At 46.6% G+C, this 18,831-nt stretch overlaps 1 protein-coding gene across 1 annotated transcript in view; it reads right to left on the bottom strand.

The window, feature by feature from the left end:
- LOC139392572 (transcription factor SOX-5-like) overlaps window positions 1–6,850 on the bottom strand; it is a 284,267-nt gene extending 277,417 nt beyond the window's left edge. The window contains exon 1 of the mRNA XM_071140638.1: window positions 6,655–6,850. The gene's annotated coding sequence lies outside the window, so the exon portion shown is untranslated. The remainder of the gene's footprint in view (window positions 1–6,654) is intronic.
- Window positions 6,851–18,831: the final 11,981 nt, after the last annotated feature.

Below are 18,831 nucleotides of genomic sequence, written 5' to 3'. Positions count from 1 at the left end.
ACAAATGAAACGCTGTGTTTCAGTGGTGGAGACAGGAGACAGGCCCACGTGTGGTTGTTCCGGGGAGGGGGAGGGGGGGTGGTAGAGAGGGGCGGAGATGGTTCATGTTAGAACCCCCAGGAGTGTTTAGTCTGAGAGAGAAGGTCCCAGAAGAGCAAAGAAACTGGCTATACGTTGATAACAATAAAGAAGCTATCGGAGAATACGGACTGTTTTCTTTGGCACAAGGGAAGTGGTTTCTGTTTGATCTAAGCGAGTGGGCCTCATTTTTGAGGAGTTGATGCACAAAGGACTGAAAAAGTGCTGCTTTGCTGACTTAAAAGGTAGAGGAACAAACTATGAACTCATTTTTGTAGGAGCACGGAGACACTGTATGCGTAACTTTACACACAAAAGTCGTACTGTAATTTGGAAGATGACTGAAAAAACATAAGCCTTACACAGACCTTTGTGTAAATCATGTGTTGTTGTCAATGGGTTGTTAGACATTTTATTTTTTATTTAACTAGGCAAGTCAGTTAAGAACAGATTCTTATTTACAATGACGGCCTACACCGGCCAAACCCAGACGACCCTGGGCCAATTGTGCGCCGCCCTATGGCACTCCCAATCACGGCTGGATATGATACAGCCTGGATTCAAACCAGGGTGTCTGTAGTGATGCCTCTAGCACTGAGATGCAGTGCCTTAGACCGCTGCGCCACTTGGGAGCCCCATTACAAGGTTCCTGTGAGGATTTCAATTTAGGATTCAGATGTGTACACCCGTCCAGCCACTATAAGAGGTCAGAAGATAAGAGACAGAGGAGACTTACAAAGCAGGCAGCCATTCATTCTCCAATCATAAATCATAAGACTGTTATTGTGTCTTGTCAATCACAATATGAAGGCAGGCTACATCAGGCCGGTCATGAGCTTTCAAAAAGCAACAGAGTAAACGTAAATGGCAGTTACTGTTTAAACAGAAGACACAGCTGCAGAATCCCAACTCCTCCCATTCCACCACAGTATAAGGTCCAATAAATTCATAGACTTAACACCGTATATAGAGATACCAACGTTTACCCGATTCAAACACAACCCGCCTTACTTACTTTCATTGTATTGTTATTCGTGAACATATTCAACAGTACATCTTTTTTTCTTCCTCTTAGGGAATGTGTTTCTGTCCCGGTTTAAGATTATGAAGCAGCTTTTCTTTCTTGTAACGACAGATATTGTAACGACTCACTCACAGAAAAGCTTCTCTGGAATAAAAGCAGGCATATCTCTCAATTGAATAACAATTTAATACTTTGCGGATCCGTAAAAAAAATCAAAAAAATAGAAAAAGTTAGCAGTTCCTTTTATGAATTCTTAATCCTGACCTCAAAAAGGAACTGGGGGTATATTGGGCCCATTCTATTCGTGTTATTCTCCCTAAGCCTGACTGCGCGCTGGTAACAGAAGACAATGTTAGGACAAGCCACTTAAGCACATTAGTCTTATAATTCATGTCTTGGCAAACGCTATTTAGCCCAGTCCAAAGCTCTGGAAGCTAGCTCTTCTCCCACTGGCTTCTGGCTGGGGTTGAGAGAGTGAGAGAGAGGGGTGGGTGGGTGTAAGCTCCTCGCTCCAAGGCACTCTGCAGGGAGGCAAAGAAGAAAACAGAAGAAGAGTGACAATAAAGAGGGGAAGGAGAGAAAAGAAAGAGATGATGGAGATGACTGAGAGAAGAGCGAGAGAATAGAGAGGATAGACGGAGATGAGATGTATCCTCAGTTAAGAGGGAGAAGAGCGAGAGAATAGAGAGAATAAGGGGAGATGAGATGTATCCTCAGTTAAGAGGGAGAAGGAGATACACTAAAAAGTATGTGGACACGTGCTCGTTGAACATCTCATTCCAAATTCATGGACATTAATATGGAGTTGGTCCCACTTTGCTGCCATAACAGCCTCCACTCTTCCGGGAAGGTTTTCTGACTGCGTGGACTTCCATTCAGTCACAAGAGCATTAGTGAGGTCGGGCACTGATGTTGGGCATTTAGGCCTGGCTCGCAGTCAGCGTTCCAATTCATTCCAAAAGTGTTCGATGGGGTTGAGGTCAGGGCTCTGTGCAGGCCAATCAAATTCTTCCACACCGATCTCGACAAACCATTTCTAGACCTCGCTTTGTGAACGGGGGCATTGTCATGCCCAAACTGCTGCCACAAAGTTGGAAGCACAGAATGTAATTGTATGCGGTAGCATTAAAATTTCCTTTGCAGGAACTAAGGGGCCTAGCCTGAACCATGTTACACAGCCCCAGACCATTATTCCTCCTCCATCAAGCTCTACAGTTGGCACTATGCATTGGGGCAGGCTTTCTCCTGGCATCCGCCAAACCCAGATTCATCCGTCAGACTGCCATATGGTGAAGCGTGATTCATCACTCCAGAGAACGTGTTTCCACTGCTCCAGAGTCCAACGGTAGCAAGCTTTACACCACTCCAGCCGACGCTTGGCATTGCGCATGGTGATCTTAAGCTTGTGTGCGGCTGCTCGGCCATGGAAACCCATTTCATTAAGCTCCTGACAAACAGTTATTGTGCTGAGGTTGCTTCCAGAGGCAGTTTGGAACTCCGTAGTGAGTGTTGCAACCGAGGACCGACGATTTTTACGTGCTACGGCACTCGGTGGTCCCGTTCTGTGAGCTTGTGTGGCCTACAACTTTGCGGCTGAGCCGCTGTTGCTCCTAGACATTTCCACTTCACAATAACAACACTTACAGTTGACCGGGGCAGTTCTTACAGGGCAGATATTTGAAGAACGGACTTGTTGGAAAGGTGGCATCCTATGACAGTGGCACATTAAAAGTCACTGAGCGCTCCAGTACGAGCCATTCTACTGCCAGTGTTTGTCTATGGACATTGCATGGCCGTGAGCTCGATTTTATACACCTGTCAGCAACGGGTGTGGCTGAAATAGCCGAATCCACTAATTTTAATGGTTGTCCACATACTTTTGGCAATGTAGTGTAGGATGGAAAGGAGAAGTATTCTCCTGCAAGCCGCCACATGTTGGGGAATTTGTTTACAGTTTCCTGTCCTGCATGCGATCAACAACCAGTTAAAAAGGACTACAGTGCAAGGGGAAAAGTACTGTATCTAAGGCCTTTCTACACTACCCCTGACATTTCCTTCCTGCATTGTCAGTGTGAAGCTATAGACTCAACTCCAATGTGTGTGTCTATTCAGTTCTATGTTAGCTGTTGTTCTTGCCATCCTCATCAGTACCATTCAGGCTCTGTCATTCACTGCCTGTCAGATTGTCATATCTGTCTTGTCCCTGCCTCACCTGCTTGTGTGCGTGTGTGTGTGTGTTTGTGTGTGTATGTTTGTTTAACTATCTTTGTTGGTACCAGAAGTCCTCACAGGGATAGTAAAACAAGGCCAGTGGGGATTGTACTGGTTCCCACAAGTTAAAATGCTATTTTAGGCTTAGGGGTTGGGTTTAGGGTTACAATTACGGTTAGGGGCTATGGTTAGGTTTAGGGGTTAGGGTTAGGTATAGTTTCAGGGTTAGGGTTATGGGTTAGGGTTAGGTATAGTTTCAGGGTTAGGGTTAGAGGTTTGGGGTTAAGGTTAGGCTTAGGCTTAGGGTTAAGTTTAGGGTTATGGTTAGGTAAACGTTTGAGTGTAGGGGGCAGTATGGTGATGTTCGAATGAAAAACGTATCCAAATGAAACTGCCTATTTCTCAGGCCCAGAATCTAGAATATGCATATAATTGTCAGATTAGGATAGAAAACACTCTAAAGTTTCCAAAACTGTCAAAATATTGTCTGTGAGTATAACAGAACTGATATTGCAGGCAAAACCTGAAGAAAATCCAAACCGGAAGTGAAGGTTTTTCCTGAAAGCTCTGTTCCATTGCATGCCTTCATTCCATTTAAAGGGATACCAACCAGATTCATTTTCCTATGGCTTCCACATGGTGTGAACAGTCTTTAGACATAGTTTCAGGCTTTTATTTTGAAAAATGAGTGAGAAAGATCACATCACGTCATTGGATGGCTGGGTGCCAGCAGCGTTTTGCATGCGCCAACAGAATGGAGTAGACATTTTCTCTCTCTCTCCTATTGAAGAAGCTACAGTCCGGTTGAAATATTATCGATTATACAGTATATTGTAAAAACAACCTGAGGATTGATTATAAAAAACGTTTGACATGTTTCTACGAACTTTACGGATACTATTTGGAATTTTCGTCTGCCCCGTCGTGACCGCTCGAGCCTGTGGATTTCTGAACATAATGCGCCAACAAAATGGAGGTATTTTGGATATAAATGAATCTTTATGGAACAAAAGGAACATTTATTGTGTAACTGGGAGTCTCGTGAGTGCAAACATCCGAAGATACTCAAAGGTAAGCGATTCATTTTATTGCTTTTCTGACTTTTGTGACCAATCTACTTTGCTGCTAGCTGTTTGTAATGTTTTGTCTGCTGAGAGAGATGTCCTTACATAAACGCTTGGTATGCTTTCACCGAAAAGCTTTTTTGAAATCTGACACACCGGGTAGAATAACAACAAGCTAAACTGTGTTTTGCAATATTGCACTTGTGATTTCATGAAAATTTTATATTTTTAGTAATTTAATTTGAATTTGGCGCTCTGCAATTCAGTGGATGTTGACGAAAATGATCCCACTAACGGGAGGGGTGCGTTTCTGTGTGTGTGTGTGTGTGTGTGTGTGTGTGTGTGTGTGTGTGTGTGTGTGTGTGTGTGTGTGTGTGTGTGTGTGTGTGTGTGTGTGTGTGTGTGTGCGTGTGTGTGCATATGTGCTTCTGAAAGTGCATGTGCATGCGCATGGCGTGCATGTGCGTGTGAATGTGTGTATGCCCGTGTATATGCGTGTATACAGCATGTTGTTTGTGTTTCCCTCCCTGTCTGCCCATGGTCGGAAACCAATCCCTGATTTAACAAGAAGATAACAACAGTCACTGCTACCAACATTGCCCAAAATAACAGCCACTCTACCCACTATATCATATCTGCTACACTGGCATGAGACTGAGGAAATATCAAACCCTTTCAGCAAGGTAATAAACCATTTTTAAAAGTATGATTCACATTGAAACAATGGGCTATATATAAACACATTCAGAGCATGAACCTCCATTCATTATCTACGGAGACAGGTATTTCCATATATTAGTACCACGATATTCAGAACAGAAACATATTAATGTAGCCTGTCTTTATCCATACAAAGCCATATAAAGATGCTGTATAAAAGCAGTCCTCTCCCAGTCCCAACACACAGTAACTCTCACTAGTGTAACACCAGTGACGTTTATGGCCAGAGTGCTCAGACTCCTCAAATAGTTCATAAACTAGGGGACAGTGCTGCGGCGTCACACAACTCTTTACAAACTATACAGATATCAAAGAACCGATCAGTCACAGAGGCACAGGGAGACAGACTAAAGAAATACTGGACGCCATGCCTTGTTGATGGTCATGAGAATGGACAGACCAGGATGAACACACACACACACACACACACTCCAACACACACACACACTTGGACTGGAAGCTCAAAGTTATTAGGACGCTAGGAGAGGAGGAGAGGAAGAAGACAAGAAAGGAGATCGACTAGGAGAGGAGGAGAGGAAGAAGACAAGAAAGGAGATAATGAGGAGAAGGGAAAAACTGGACTTTCTCAATCACTATCTGTCATGAAACAGACCTATGCACTTTCTGTGGAGGAAATAACTTGTTTGGAGTGAGAAATTCATCTAAAATGCAACAATGCTGGATTAATAAAATTATAAATATATAATATGCACAATAATTAATGGTGTCCTCATAATGCATAATGTAGGATATATTTCAGAGTTGATTTGATCAGACTTATTTTCTTTGGTAAAACTGTATATTGGTAAACCTTTGTTTATTAGTGGTACTTACTCAATTTGCCATGTCAATTTAAGTTACACAAACCAAACTCAGATAATCATTTTTGCCATAATTAGTTGCTCCTAAAAGGGTGAAATAAAACTGTGAAAAGTTGTCCATCAATTCAATTCAATTCAAGGGGCTTTATTGGCATGGGAAACGTGGATGTGATGTGCCATCCATCATCTGCTAGCCTACTTGTACGTGTGCTTTATCAAATTAGAAATAACACGTGAATGTGAAAAAGTTTCAGAATATAATAGAATTGAATATGAATACCTTGCCATGCACCTGGATCAGAGTTGTTCAGGTTTGCAGCTGCTCTGAAATAACATATTGACACACACAGGTACTGACTGACCATGCTGACACACAGGTAAGAGGTCAACTGTTTCTCTGTCTGTGTAACATCTGATTCTGAGACCTGTATGTAGCCACTCCGGGGGTAAACTATTCAGAAGATTTGGGGAGTTATGATAGGATGAAACGCGATCTAATCCCAAAAAGGCTTTAGAGAATCGACCATCACTAACGGAGAGAGAGAATCTTCATAAAACAGCACGATCAGCACCGGGAACCCCATGCACAGCCGGTAAACGTTGTAACGACAACAGGAGAGTACCACGCCACAGCTCCCTTCTTCTTAATTTCCATCCCTCCTCGCGCGCAATAGCGATCACGGAAAAACCTCACAGGTCTATCATTTTAAAGTTCAATCTGTTTGCCATCACTTACCGGGTCTCGGTGATTGCGTCTTCCTCGTGTTTCGATGTCGGATCGGTCGCTGTGTGTAGGGGTAATGTGTGTGTGTCGCGCTCTCTCTATTCTTATCTCTCCTGTCTCTCTCAAGGACGAGGTGAAATCCGTGCTCTGGTCATCCGGCGGCTTCACAGACAAAACCAACAAGCAAGAGAAAAATACAAAAGGCAAGGAAGGGAGGGGAGGAAGTCAATTTGTTTAGTGGCACTGAGACAAAAAATAACTGTCACATATGGAGGCGGGTTAAAACTGGAGATATGTTATATAATAGTGGCCAAGGCTATAAATCAAACTGTAGGCTAGAACCACAGCTTTAAATTGTCTCTGTAGCCCTGCGTGCGCTCTCAGTTCAAAGGTGTGTTTTCCTGCGCACGGAAGCCTACAGTGTTAATGCCACAGTATGGTGCAGAAAAGGCTAGGGGAGATAGGCAGCAGAGCATAGAAAATGTGCTTCAAATGTTGTCAAAAGCGCTAATGTTCGTGCCTGTCCAATTTGCTTTCACAGCTCAAGAGATGGGCCTTTTACGTGGCAGTTCTGTCAGACAAGGAGTAAAGCGCAACTCGGGGGGCACTTTTCTATTCCAAAGTTAGCCCATATGAGAGAATTTCCCTCACTGTGCTGAGAAGTTGGAGAGAGAGGGATGAGAAGGAGGTGCAAATGTGTCAAGTAACGGGATGTCTAAATGTAGTGACCGCATAAGTCAGGTTTGACACACTTTATTATTTATTCTGTCTCTGCCTGTATGCCCTCAGCTGCTCTGCACTAGCAGCTCATCAGAGCACTGTCCGCCCTTTCTAACCCCTAGGTGCGGCTCACGCTGCGCATGTGCACGGAGGCGCTGCCCAAATGTCAAGAGCAATAACTGGGGATGTCATCCCGAATTCTCTCTGCGCACAATGAACTCGTCGGGAGCTTTCTCTCTCTCTCTCTCTCTCTCTCTCTCTCTCTCTCTCTCTCTCTCTCTCTCTCTCTCTCTCTCTCTCTCTCTCTCTCTCTCTCTCTCTCTCTACCTCAGACATAAGCGGTCGCTTAGGGCCCCCGGCTACTAGCGGGCCGACCTAAAAAAATAGTAACTCGGTCGAGGGTCAATTAGCCCATGTCATCTAACATGTTTTAGATGGGTAAATTAGTCTAGCCAGCTATCTAAACATGTAGTAATAATGGTTGAATTATGGCCTCGCACAAAGGGCACGTGCCCAGGGTCCCTGACCCCCATTGATTTTGTTAGTCACTCTAATTTAGACATCATTAACATGGCATAAGTCATGGCAAAGTGTGTACAGTTACAGAAAATTAGCTGTAAAACTGAAAAAAAATGTCTCTCCATCCATTGGCAAAATGTGTAAAATTGTGCAAATTTGGTTTAAAACTGCAACTTTTGTTTCTCTCCGCCATCAAGCTGGGGGGAGGGCACTATAATGTTTTGCCCTGGAGGTGGGGGGCCAAAAACATTTTTGCTTAGGTCCCACAAAAAGCTAGGCTAGGCCCTGAGAGGACAGTCAGTTGTTTTGTTGGTACCCAGGTGTTAATCACCGTTAGCGCACATCTCCCCGATAATGAGCCGGTGTTTCCCGCCACTCCACTGAGCGTTCTAATTCACCTGTCACATCAGCTGAGCCTCTTCCGTTTGCCACGCAACGGTGCCTGCCTGCTCAGATGTCTCCATTACACAACTGTGTGTGTGCGTGCGTCCTTTTGCATGTAGTCTAAATATATAAATAGCCCAATAAGCTATAGCCTACACATGGTACCACTACATTTGGACAATATGTTAATGTTCAAAAACCTACAAAGAAGATGACTGATATTTTTGAATTGCTATGTGTGGCCTGGGTAAACCGACCAGTCTTTATGGCTAGCATTCCACGGAGTTACAAGGAGTGGAATGTTAGCTAAAAAGACTGTTACCCAGACGAGTGAGTGTAAGAGAACAAGGATATTTCTCACTTTCAAGGGATCAATTCTGAACACTCATCATTTTCAATAGCTGCCTTTGAAGTTTTATAGGCAATTTCTTTGGCCATTGTGTGTAACGGTTCTCCTCTTGTGAAGTAAAGGCGGACCAAAGCGCAGCGTGGTGGTTGTTCATTGTATTTATTTACGAAACTATACATGAACAAACTAACGAAAACAAAACAAGAAACGTGAGAACTCAAAACAGCCCTGTCTGGTGCAAAACACAAAAACAGGAACAATCACCCACAAACAAACAGTGAAACCCAGGCTACCTAAGTATGATTCTCAATCAGAGACAACTAATGACACCTGCCTCTGATTGAGAACCATACTAGGCCGAAAACATAGAACTGACCCAAAACATAGAAAAACAAACATAGACTGCCCACCCAACTCACGCCCTGACCATACTAAATAAATGCAAAACAAAGGAAATAGAGGTCAGAACGTGACAGTACCCCCCCCCCAAAGGTGCGGACTCCGGCCGCAAAACCTTGACCTATAGGGGAGGGTCTGGGTGGGCGTCTGTCCGCGGTGGCGGCTCTGGCGCGGGACGCGGACCCCACTTCGCCATTGTCTTAGTCCGCCGTATTGTCCGCCTCCGTGGCTTACTCCCCATGCCCACCCCTCTCAATGACCCCACTGGACAGAGGGACTGCTTGGGACAGAGGGGCAGCTCGGGACAGAGGTGAAGCAGCTGCTCGGGACAGAGGGGCGGCAGCTGCTCGGGACAGAGGGGCGGCAGCAGCTCGGGACAGAGGGGCGGCAGCTGCTCGGGACAGAGGGGCGGCAGCTGCTCGGGACAGAGGGGCGGCAGCTGCTCGGGACATAGGGGCAGCTGCTCGGGACATAGGGGCAGCTGCTCCGGGCGGAGGGGCTCTAGCGGCCCCTGTCCGACTGGCGGCACTGGCGGCCCCTGGTTGACTGGCGGCGCTGGCGCTGGGCTGACTGGCGGCACTGGCGGCCCCTGGCTGACTGGCGGCACTGGCGGCCCCTGGTTGACTGGCGGCACTGGCGGCCCCTGGCTGACTGGCGGCACTGGCGGCCCCTGGCTGACGGGCGGCACTGGCGGCCCCTGGCTGACGGGCGGCACTGGCGGCCCCTGGCTGACGGGCGGCATTGGCGGCTCCTGGCAGATGGGCGGCACTGGCGGCGCTGGGCAGACGGGCGGCACTGGCGGCGCTGGGCAGACGGGCGGCACTGGCGGCGCTGGGCAGACGGGCGGCGCCGGCGGCGCTGGGCAGACGGGCGGCGCTGGCGGCGTTGGGCAGACGGGCGGCGCTGGCGGCGCCGGGCAGACGGGCGGCGCAGGCGGAGGCGCCAGACAGGCGGGAGGCTCCGGCAGAGGCGCCGGACAGGCGGGAGGCTCCGGCAGAGGCGCCGGACAGGCGGGAGGCTCCGGCAGAGGCGCCGGACAGGCGGGAGGCTCCGGCAGAGGCGCCGGACAGGCGGGAGGCTCCGGCAGAGGCGCCGGACAGGCGGGAGGCTCCGGCAGAGGCGCCGGACAGGCGGGAGGCTCCGGCAGAGGCGCCGGACAGGCGGGAGGCTCCGGCAGAGGCGCCGGACAGGCGGGAGGCTCCGGCAGAGGCGCCGGACAGGCGGGAGGCTCCGGCAGAGGCGCCGGACAGGCGGGAGACTCCGGCAGAGGCGCCGGACAGGCGGGAGGCTCCGGCAGCGGCGCCGGACAGGCGGGAGGCTCCGGCAGAGGCGCCGGACAGGCGGGAGGCTCCGGCAGCGGCGCCGGACAGACGGGAGACTCCGGCAGAGGCGCCGGACAGGCGGGAGACTCCGGCAGCGCTGGAGAGGAGGAAGGCTCTGGTAGCGCCGGAGAGGCGGGAGACTCCGGCAGCGCTGGAGAGGAGGAAGGCTCTGGACGGATGGGCCGGAGAGACAGCCTGGTACGGGGAGCTGCCACCGGAGGGCTGGGGTGTGGAGGTGGTGACGGATAGACCGGGCCGTGCAGGCGCACTGGAGCTCTTGAGCACCGAGCCTGCCCAACCTTACCCGGTTGAATGGTCCCGGTCGCCCTGCCAGTGCGGCGAGGTGGAATAGCCCGCACTGGGCTATGCAGGCGAACCGGGGACACCGTGCGCAAGGCTGGTGCCATGTAAGCCGGCCCAAGGAGACGCACTGGAGACCAGATGCGTAGAGCCGGCTTCATGGCACTTGGCTCGATGCCCACTCTAGCCCGGCCGATACGCGGAGCTGGAATGTACCGCACCGGGCTGTGCACCCGCACTGGGGACACCGTGCGCTCCACAGCATAACACGGTGCCTGCCCGGTCTCTCTAGCCCCCCGGTAACCACAGGAAGTTGGCTCAGGTCTCCTACCTGGCGTAGCCATACTCCCTGTTAGCCCCCCCCCAAGAAATTTTTGGGGCTGACTCCCGGGCTTCCATCCACGACGCCGCGCTGCCTCCTCATACCAGCGCCTCTCCGCTTTCGCCGCCTCCCGTTCTTCCTTGGGGCGGCGATACTCTCCTGGCTGAGCCCAAGGTCCTTTACCGTCTAGTTCGTCCTCCCATGTCCATACCTCCTCGCGCTGCTCCTGCTGCTGCTTTTTCCTTTGCCCATTACCACACCGCTTGGTCCTGTTGTGTTGGGTGATTCTGTAACGGTTCTCCTCTTGTGAAGTAAAGGCGGACCAAAGCGCAGCGTGGTGGTTGTTCATTGTATTTATTTACGAAACTATACATGAACAAACTAACGAAAACAAAACAAGAAACGTGAGAACTCAAAACAGCCCTGTCTGGTGCAAAACACAAAAACAGGAACAATCACCCACAAACAAACAGTGAAACCCAGGCTACCTAAGTATGATTCTCAATCAGAGACAACTAATGACACCTGCCTCTGATTGAGAACCATACTAGGCCGAAAACATAGAACTGACCCAAAACATAGAAAAACAAACATAGACTGCCCACCCAACTCACGCCCTGACCATACTAAATAAATGCAAAACAAAGGAAATAGAGGTCAGAACGTGACATTGTGGTTATGCTCTTCAGCCTTTTTCAGATGTTTCATGTAATAATTCATTGTAGCCCACGACTGAAAAATCACATTTCATGGAACTTCTGGACTTTATTGAATAAAGTAAAATAGTTATTTTAGGCCTACATATATATTTTTTAAAGAAACCCTACTTCTCCACCAAATGTCTACCTCCCCCCTTTTCTTTGCTATTGTTCAACTCACACACACACACACACACACACACACACACACACACACACACACACACACACACACACACACACACACACACACACACACACACACACACACACACACACACACACACACACACACACACACACACACACACACACACACACACACACACACACACACACACACATACACACACACACACACACACACACACACACACACACACACACACACACACACACACACACACACACACACATACACACACACACACACACACACACACACACATACACACACACACACACACACACACACACACACACACACACACACACACATACACACACACACACACACACACACACACACACACACACACACACACACACACACACACACACACACACACACACACACACACATACCCACCACCCTAGGCAGAACATGTTTCTCTCACAACTTTGACATGGGGCTGTCTTTTATCCTCCATGTTTCCCAGCGTCTCTGTGCTCCTCCAGATCCCCCGGGTTCCACTGCTACCCACCACAGCCAAATGACACCCCGCTGGGGCTACAGCAGAGGTCTCTCCCCGAACAGACGGCTCTACATCCACAGGTCGGTTTGAAGAGCGAGTCTATCAAAACCAACAGGCCAAGTCCCCTACATGTAATTGCAAAAGAAATAGAGCCTCAAGTAGGCCTAGTGACAAATGAAATGTGAATGTAATGTTAACTCAATAGACCTAAGAATTGTTTGGTTATAGACCTGTGTGAAACGTATAAATAGTTCTGTACATTTTCCCTATTGTCTTCTTATTGTCTTCTTGTTTTAGAGGTGTTTATGGAATGCATAGGCCTAATTGCATCAGGTGTGAGATGTGGCGTATCTATCTATTCATGCTGTCCTCGTGCACTTATTCACGTTCCATCACTCGATGTAGTTGTCACATCCACAAGAGAGAGAGAGGGAGAGAGAGAGAGAGACTGAGAGAGAGAGAGAGACTGATAGAGAGAGAGAGAGAGAGAGAGAGAGAGAGAGAGAGAGCGAGAGAGAGAGAGGGAGAGAGAGAGAGAGAGGGAGAGAGAGAGACAGAGAGAGAGAGAGGGAGAGAGTATTTGTTGAAAGAACATGGCTTATTAGGCCTACGAGTTTAACATCAGCCTCCTGTGTGAATAATAATCTATAAATCATAGACTTTCAAAGGGGCGTGAGTTGAGTTTTACCACGTGCTGCTCTGAGCCTGCGATTTCAATAATCATGTTTACGAGCACAGGTCCAGTGTTCAGAGAAGTGAATGTGCACTATGTGTGCGTTGGTCAGTGTTCTATAGGCTATTGAGGGTACAATTTGTCCCTCAGGAAATCAGGAGCTGATGTGAACCCCTGGCCTTTTATTTCAGGACAGTAATCGATGGTGTTTCTGGAGAGGCCCCATGTGAGTTGTGAAAGATGGCGCCGACAGACATGGCAGCTCTGCTTATTGCTCCTAAGCAACTTTGCAGTTGTTGTCGTTGTTGATTTTGTTGTGTTTCTTCTTACATTATTAGCACATAACGTTATTTCTTAATTGCAGTATTTGACTTTCAGATTGTGTGTAGTGTTGTGAGTTGTTAAATACTACTGCACTGTTGGAGCTAGGAACACAAGCATTTAGCTACACCTGCAATAACATCTGATAAATGTGTGTATGCGAAAATTTGATATGATGTGGTGTTGATTACCTTAAATAGTTAATAAAAAACACATACAAATATATAAGTAGTTATTTGTAACATCAATTCCATCAAAACCTGAAAGGTCAATTATAGGCCTATATCATACATAGCCTGCACACAATCACAGGCTACTGCATAGTCCTTTTTTTAAAGCATGCATGTAATTAGGCCTAATTAAAATAACTGCATGCAATCATAACATTGTATAGGCCTACAAATATTATAACACAAAAAATAAACATATTTACATGTTTGTCTTGCATTCTAAGCCCAAGGCACAGTTAATAAGTAAGGCCTACACAGTGATTCAAATTATTGGACCTAACGGAGCATGTCTAATCACCCACCTACAGTATATAGATCCGGACATTTCGTTTGACTGACTGCCTGGTAAGACAATCACATATTTTGAAAATCATTCTGACTATAAGCTTCAGACTGCGGACTGCCTCCAACTAGCCAAAGTGAGAGGTTTATCAGACCTCTAGCGGTTGGAAAGGGCAATTGCAGCCACGCGGTGGAAATTAACATTGTCCATTCCAAAGCTTTGAGGCGCATTGACCCGAGTAACGGCAAACGTTTTTTTTTTACACGTGTGCGTTAGACCAAATATAACATCCATGATCATTTCGGAAATGCGGAATCGTCTTTTCTATTCAAAACAGAATAATGAAGGAAGTAGTTGGAACAGAAACAATGCGCAACAAGGAAGCAGAGTTCAATGCGCTGCGTCCTGTTCCAAAACCACAACTACTAACCGACCACTTCAGCCTTACACATAATACTGCCATTCTCTATTTCCAGGGAGATTACTTTCAATTCGAAATGTTACGCTTTTGATGGTCCCCACGAAAGGCTGTAATAAATGGCTAAACTTAAACGTTGTTTTTCTGTTTTAACATTATGTTATCCAATCGGAATGAATGCCTGACGTTAAACCTAGAGCTGTTTCTGTATCTCCTAACCCAGTCGGAATTTACGTTGTGTGCCTAAACCCTAATATGCCTAAACCCTTGATTTCTCTGGGTGCATATGAAACATTTTAAGAAGGCAAACAAAATTACAAAACAACTCAACAACCACCCAGTAGCCTATCACAACCAATAGTAATCTAATTTCACCACATTTTTAAGAACAGTTGGACTTATGTCAAGCGCTCTGCAATAACACTGGGGGAACCACTGAGTGCACTGGCACTGAAAACCTGTCGCACCTGTTCAGCATTTAGCTATCCTATGAAACCATTTTGCTACAAAACATTTTGACACAATAGCCCAGTAGTCAAATTACATGTCATAATGCTTAGGATCATTAGCATGTCGATAGAGAGAGAGAGAGAGAGAGAGAGAGAGAGAGAGAGAGAGAGAGAGAGAAAGAGAGAGAGAGAGAGAGAGAGAGAGAGAGAGAGAGAGAGAGAGAGAGAGAGAGAGAGAAAGAGAGAGAGAGAGAGAGAGAGAGAGAGAGAGAGAAGGGAGTTGTCAGCCCACAGGACCACTGGGCACCTGGGCTATACTGTAGGTGCTCACATTTTACTCCTCTCAAAACCTAGGCTAATTCTAGTAAAGTTAAGCACTTGCTAGTCTAGCTAGCTACTCGAATGAATGGCTAGATGCAGGTATGTTCGTCGATTACAGCAACTGTGCAAAGCTGGTGGACATGGAAATCAAATCCACCATTCTCCTGCTTGATGGACCGAGCGCCACTTGTAATACATTTCAGTGCCACAGCCAACTTTCAACTACTAGGCTACTGTAGCTACTACGGTCAATGTAATGAATCAGTGAAGTTGTTTAAAAAGAGGTAGGTTACCTTTGGCTGGCTGTCATGTTCCAGGAGGCCTAAATTAATTCATGATGAATTTTTCAATGGTGATTATTATCCAATGAAGTAGGTAAAGTCATGGCCAGCAATGTAGCTCCCGACTGTGTAGGCATGCATTGCATGATCAATGTTGCAAATGTGAAGCGTAAGCCATTGATCATATAGGCCTGTCGCATAATGTGGATGCTAAAAATAGAGACCTATATGAATGAACAGGCAGGTCCAACTTAATTCTGGTATTATTAGGCAATGGGATATCGATTTAAAAAAAAAAATATTCATACTTTTCCCGGCTTTTTCTATTGCCTCTGCTGTGGTAATATGCTGCAGTTGATAGACTCGTTCCTTGAGTGACGTCAAAGTCCATTGTTCCAGAACGCAAAACGTCCAGAGCGTTCAAAAGTACTTTGCAAACTGTTGGTTGAAAATGCGGGATCAAACGTTAATACACAGAATGAACAATAATACTATGGTGTCTGGTGAAGGGTTTTCTTCTCCTCTAACTCTGGTTTCATATACATCCTTTAACTTAACCCACGTCTCCACTAGGGGCAACACTGAGCTCTATTACCATCTAGCAGGCTTGGGGTTTGCAAGGGGGTTGTGGACAAGGATGGCGGTTGGGCGTAATCCGCAGACTCATGATTGGAGGGTTGTGTGTTCAATCCCAGTGTTGTGCAGTTCTGTGTCAACAAGCAAGTTCAAATTTGACATTTAGAGACACTTCAAAATTTGATGTTTGGAGAAATGTGGACAAACTTAAGATTTTGCAGTGAGACTGTGAGAGCTAGGGGCAATCCGCAGACTCGGGATCGGAGGGTTGAATGTTCAATCCCAGTGATAGGCAGTGCTGTGTCAACAAACACGTAGAATTGGGACGTTTAGAGCAACTTCGAAATTTGACGTTTAGGGAAACGTGGACAAACGTCTCATTTTACAATGAGACTGTGAGAGCTTGCTGCTATTTCTCTCTCTCAAGTAGGCCTGCACTTGAAGTATAGAATATATTGTTACTCTCAATTGCCGAATGATAGAAAATTACTGAATACAGCGAGGCAAGTGTACAACACATATACAGTTCATTCGGAAAGTATTCAGACCCTTTGACTTTTTCCACATTTTGTTAAGTTACAGCCAGCCGTATTCTTAAATATATTTTAAAAAACAGGTTTTTAGAAATATTTGCAAATGTATAAAAAAAATTATGGAAATATTACATTTACATAAGTATTCAGACCCTTTACTTTGTTGAGGAACCTTTGGCAGCGATTCCAGCCTCGAGTCTTCTTGGGTATGACGCTACAAGCTTGGCACATCTGTATTTGGGGAGTTTATCCCATTCTTCTCTGCAGATCCTCTCAAGCTATGTCAAGTTGGATGGGGAGCGTTGCTGCACAGCTATTTCAGGTCTCTTCAGAGATGTTTTATTGGGTTCAAGTCCAAGCTCTGGCTGGTCCACTCAAGGACAATCAGAGACTTGTCCCGAAGTCACTCCTGCGTTGTCTTGACTGTGTGCTTCGGGTCATTGCCCTGTTGGAAGGTGAACCTCAAATCAATCAAATTGTATTTGTCACCTGCGCCGAATACAACCAGTATTCCTTACCGTGAAATGCTTACTTACAAGCCCTTAACCAAGAATGCAGTTTTAAGAAAAAAACAAGTTGAGACATGATTAACTAAATAAACTAAAGTAAAAAATAAAAGAGTACCAATAAAATAACAATAATGAGGCTATATACAGGGGGTACAGGTACCGATATGCTGGGGTACAGTTTAATAAACAGAGTAGCAGCAGCGCAAAAGAGGAGGGGGAAGGGGGAGGTCAATGCAAATAGTACAGGTAGGCATTTGATTAGCTGTTCAGCAGTCTCATGGTTTGGGAGTAGAAGCTGTTAGGAAGCCTTTTGGACCTAGACTTGGCACTCCAGTACAACTTGCCTTGCGGTAGCAGAGAGAACAGTCTATGAATAGGGTGGCTGGAGTCTTTGGCCTTTCATTTTTAGGGCCTTCCTCTGACACCGCCTGGTATAGAGGTCCTGGTTGGCAGGAGGCTTGGCCCCAGTGATGTACTGGGCTGTATGCACTACCCTCTGCAGCTCCTTGCGGTCGGAGGCTGAGCAGTTGCCATGCCAGGTGGGGATGTAACCAGTCAAGACACTCTGGATGGTGTAGCTGTATAACCTTTCGAGGATCTGAAGACCCATGCCAAATCTTTTCAGTCTCCCGAGGGGGATTAGGTGTTGTCGTGCCCTCTTCACGACTGTCTTGGTGTGCTTGGACCATGATAGTTTGTTGGTGATGCGGACACCAAGGAACTTGAAGCTCTCAACCTGCTCCACTAAAGCCCAGTCGATGAGAATGGGGGCATGCTTGGTCCTCCTTTTCCTGTAGGTTGTTGTCCTGGCACCACCCTGCCAGGTCTCTGACCGTCTCCCTATAGGCTGGCTCATCGTTGTCGGTGATCAGGCCTACCACCGCTGTGTCATCGGCAAACTTAATGATGGTGCTGGAGTCATGCTTGGCCACTCTGTCATGGGTGAACAGGGAGTACAGGAGAGGACTTAGCACGCACCCCTGAGGTGCCTGTCATGCCAAGTAGTGTCCCCCTGCCAAAAAATTGTGCCCTCAATGAGTTCTAGCTTCCGTTGCTAGAGCTGTTGCTAGAACTTGCTATATTCTGACTGGGTTACATAATGAACCAAAGCGTCCGTTGCTATTCTGGTTGCTTGGATCTATTTGACCTGGTAGCGGTTGCGAAGGACGGAGGATGCGTAGTATTATTTCACCTCAGAAGCGCTCGCTCAGTCTCGCATAATTATTACCTCAGAATTGCTCTCCAAGGACAGTGTTTTTGACGGTGACTACCTGCTGACTACCTGCTGACTACCTACTGCTTCAGAGGACTGAAAAGACAGGAAAGAGAACACTCTTTCTTTACCATATTTGTCTTTATATGAGAACATATTGTGAAATGGGAATAAATTATTTCAACTGTTTTAAATTGCCGTTGCTAGCTACTGTACTTATTTACCTCAGTCTGCCTAGTCAGCTAGTCAGCTAGCTGGCTATGTGTGTGTGTGTGTGTGTGTGTGTGTGTGTGTGTGTGTGTGTGTGTGTGTGTGTGTGTGTGTGTGTGTGTGTGTGTGTGTGTGTGTCTGATCTGCGGAACAGAAGTAGGCCAAATGTAAAATCCGAACTAAACAGATGCAGATGGGCTTCTGGTTCCTCAAAACAATCGATATGTTTGTACTGAGACACAGAACTGTTTTGAATAACAAAGGAATGAACAATGACATTTCATGTCTCGTATCATGTCAATTATACTGGTAGCTTTACAGCTATTTACTTAAATAATAAATTGGGATTTATTTGCCCATCTTGCAAAGGAAAATCCCCCACACTCCACCAGACAACACAGTCACACACACTCAATTACATTTGATTTGGGCAGACCAGCTGAAAGAACAAGAATTAAACTTAT

Source organism: Oncorhynchus clarkii, chromosome 33 (genome assembly GCF_045791955.1).
Source record: "Oncorhynchus clarkii lewisi isolate Uvic-CL-2024 chromosome 33, UVic_Ocla_1.0, whole genome shotgun sequence".
In the NCBI taxonomy this organism is placed as follows: domain Eukaryota; kingdom Metazoa; phylum Chordata; class Actinopteri; order Salmoniformes; family Salmonidae; genus Oncorhynchus; species Oncorhynchus clarkii.
Note: the sequence above shows the minus strand (reverse complement) of the source record. Positions and strands in the feature narration are given on the sequence as shown.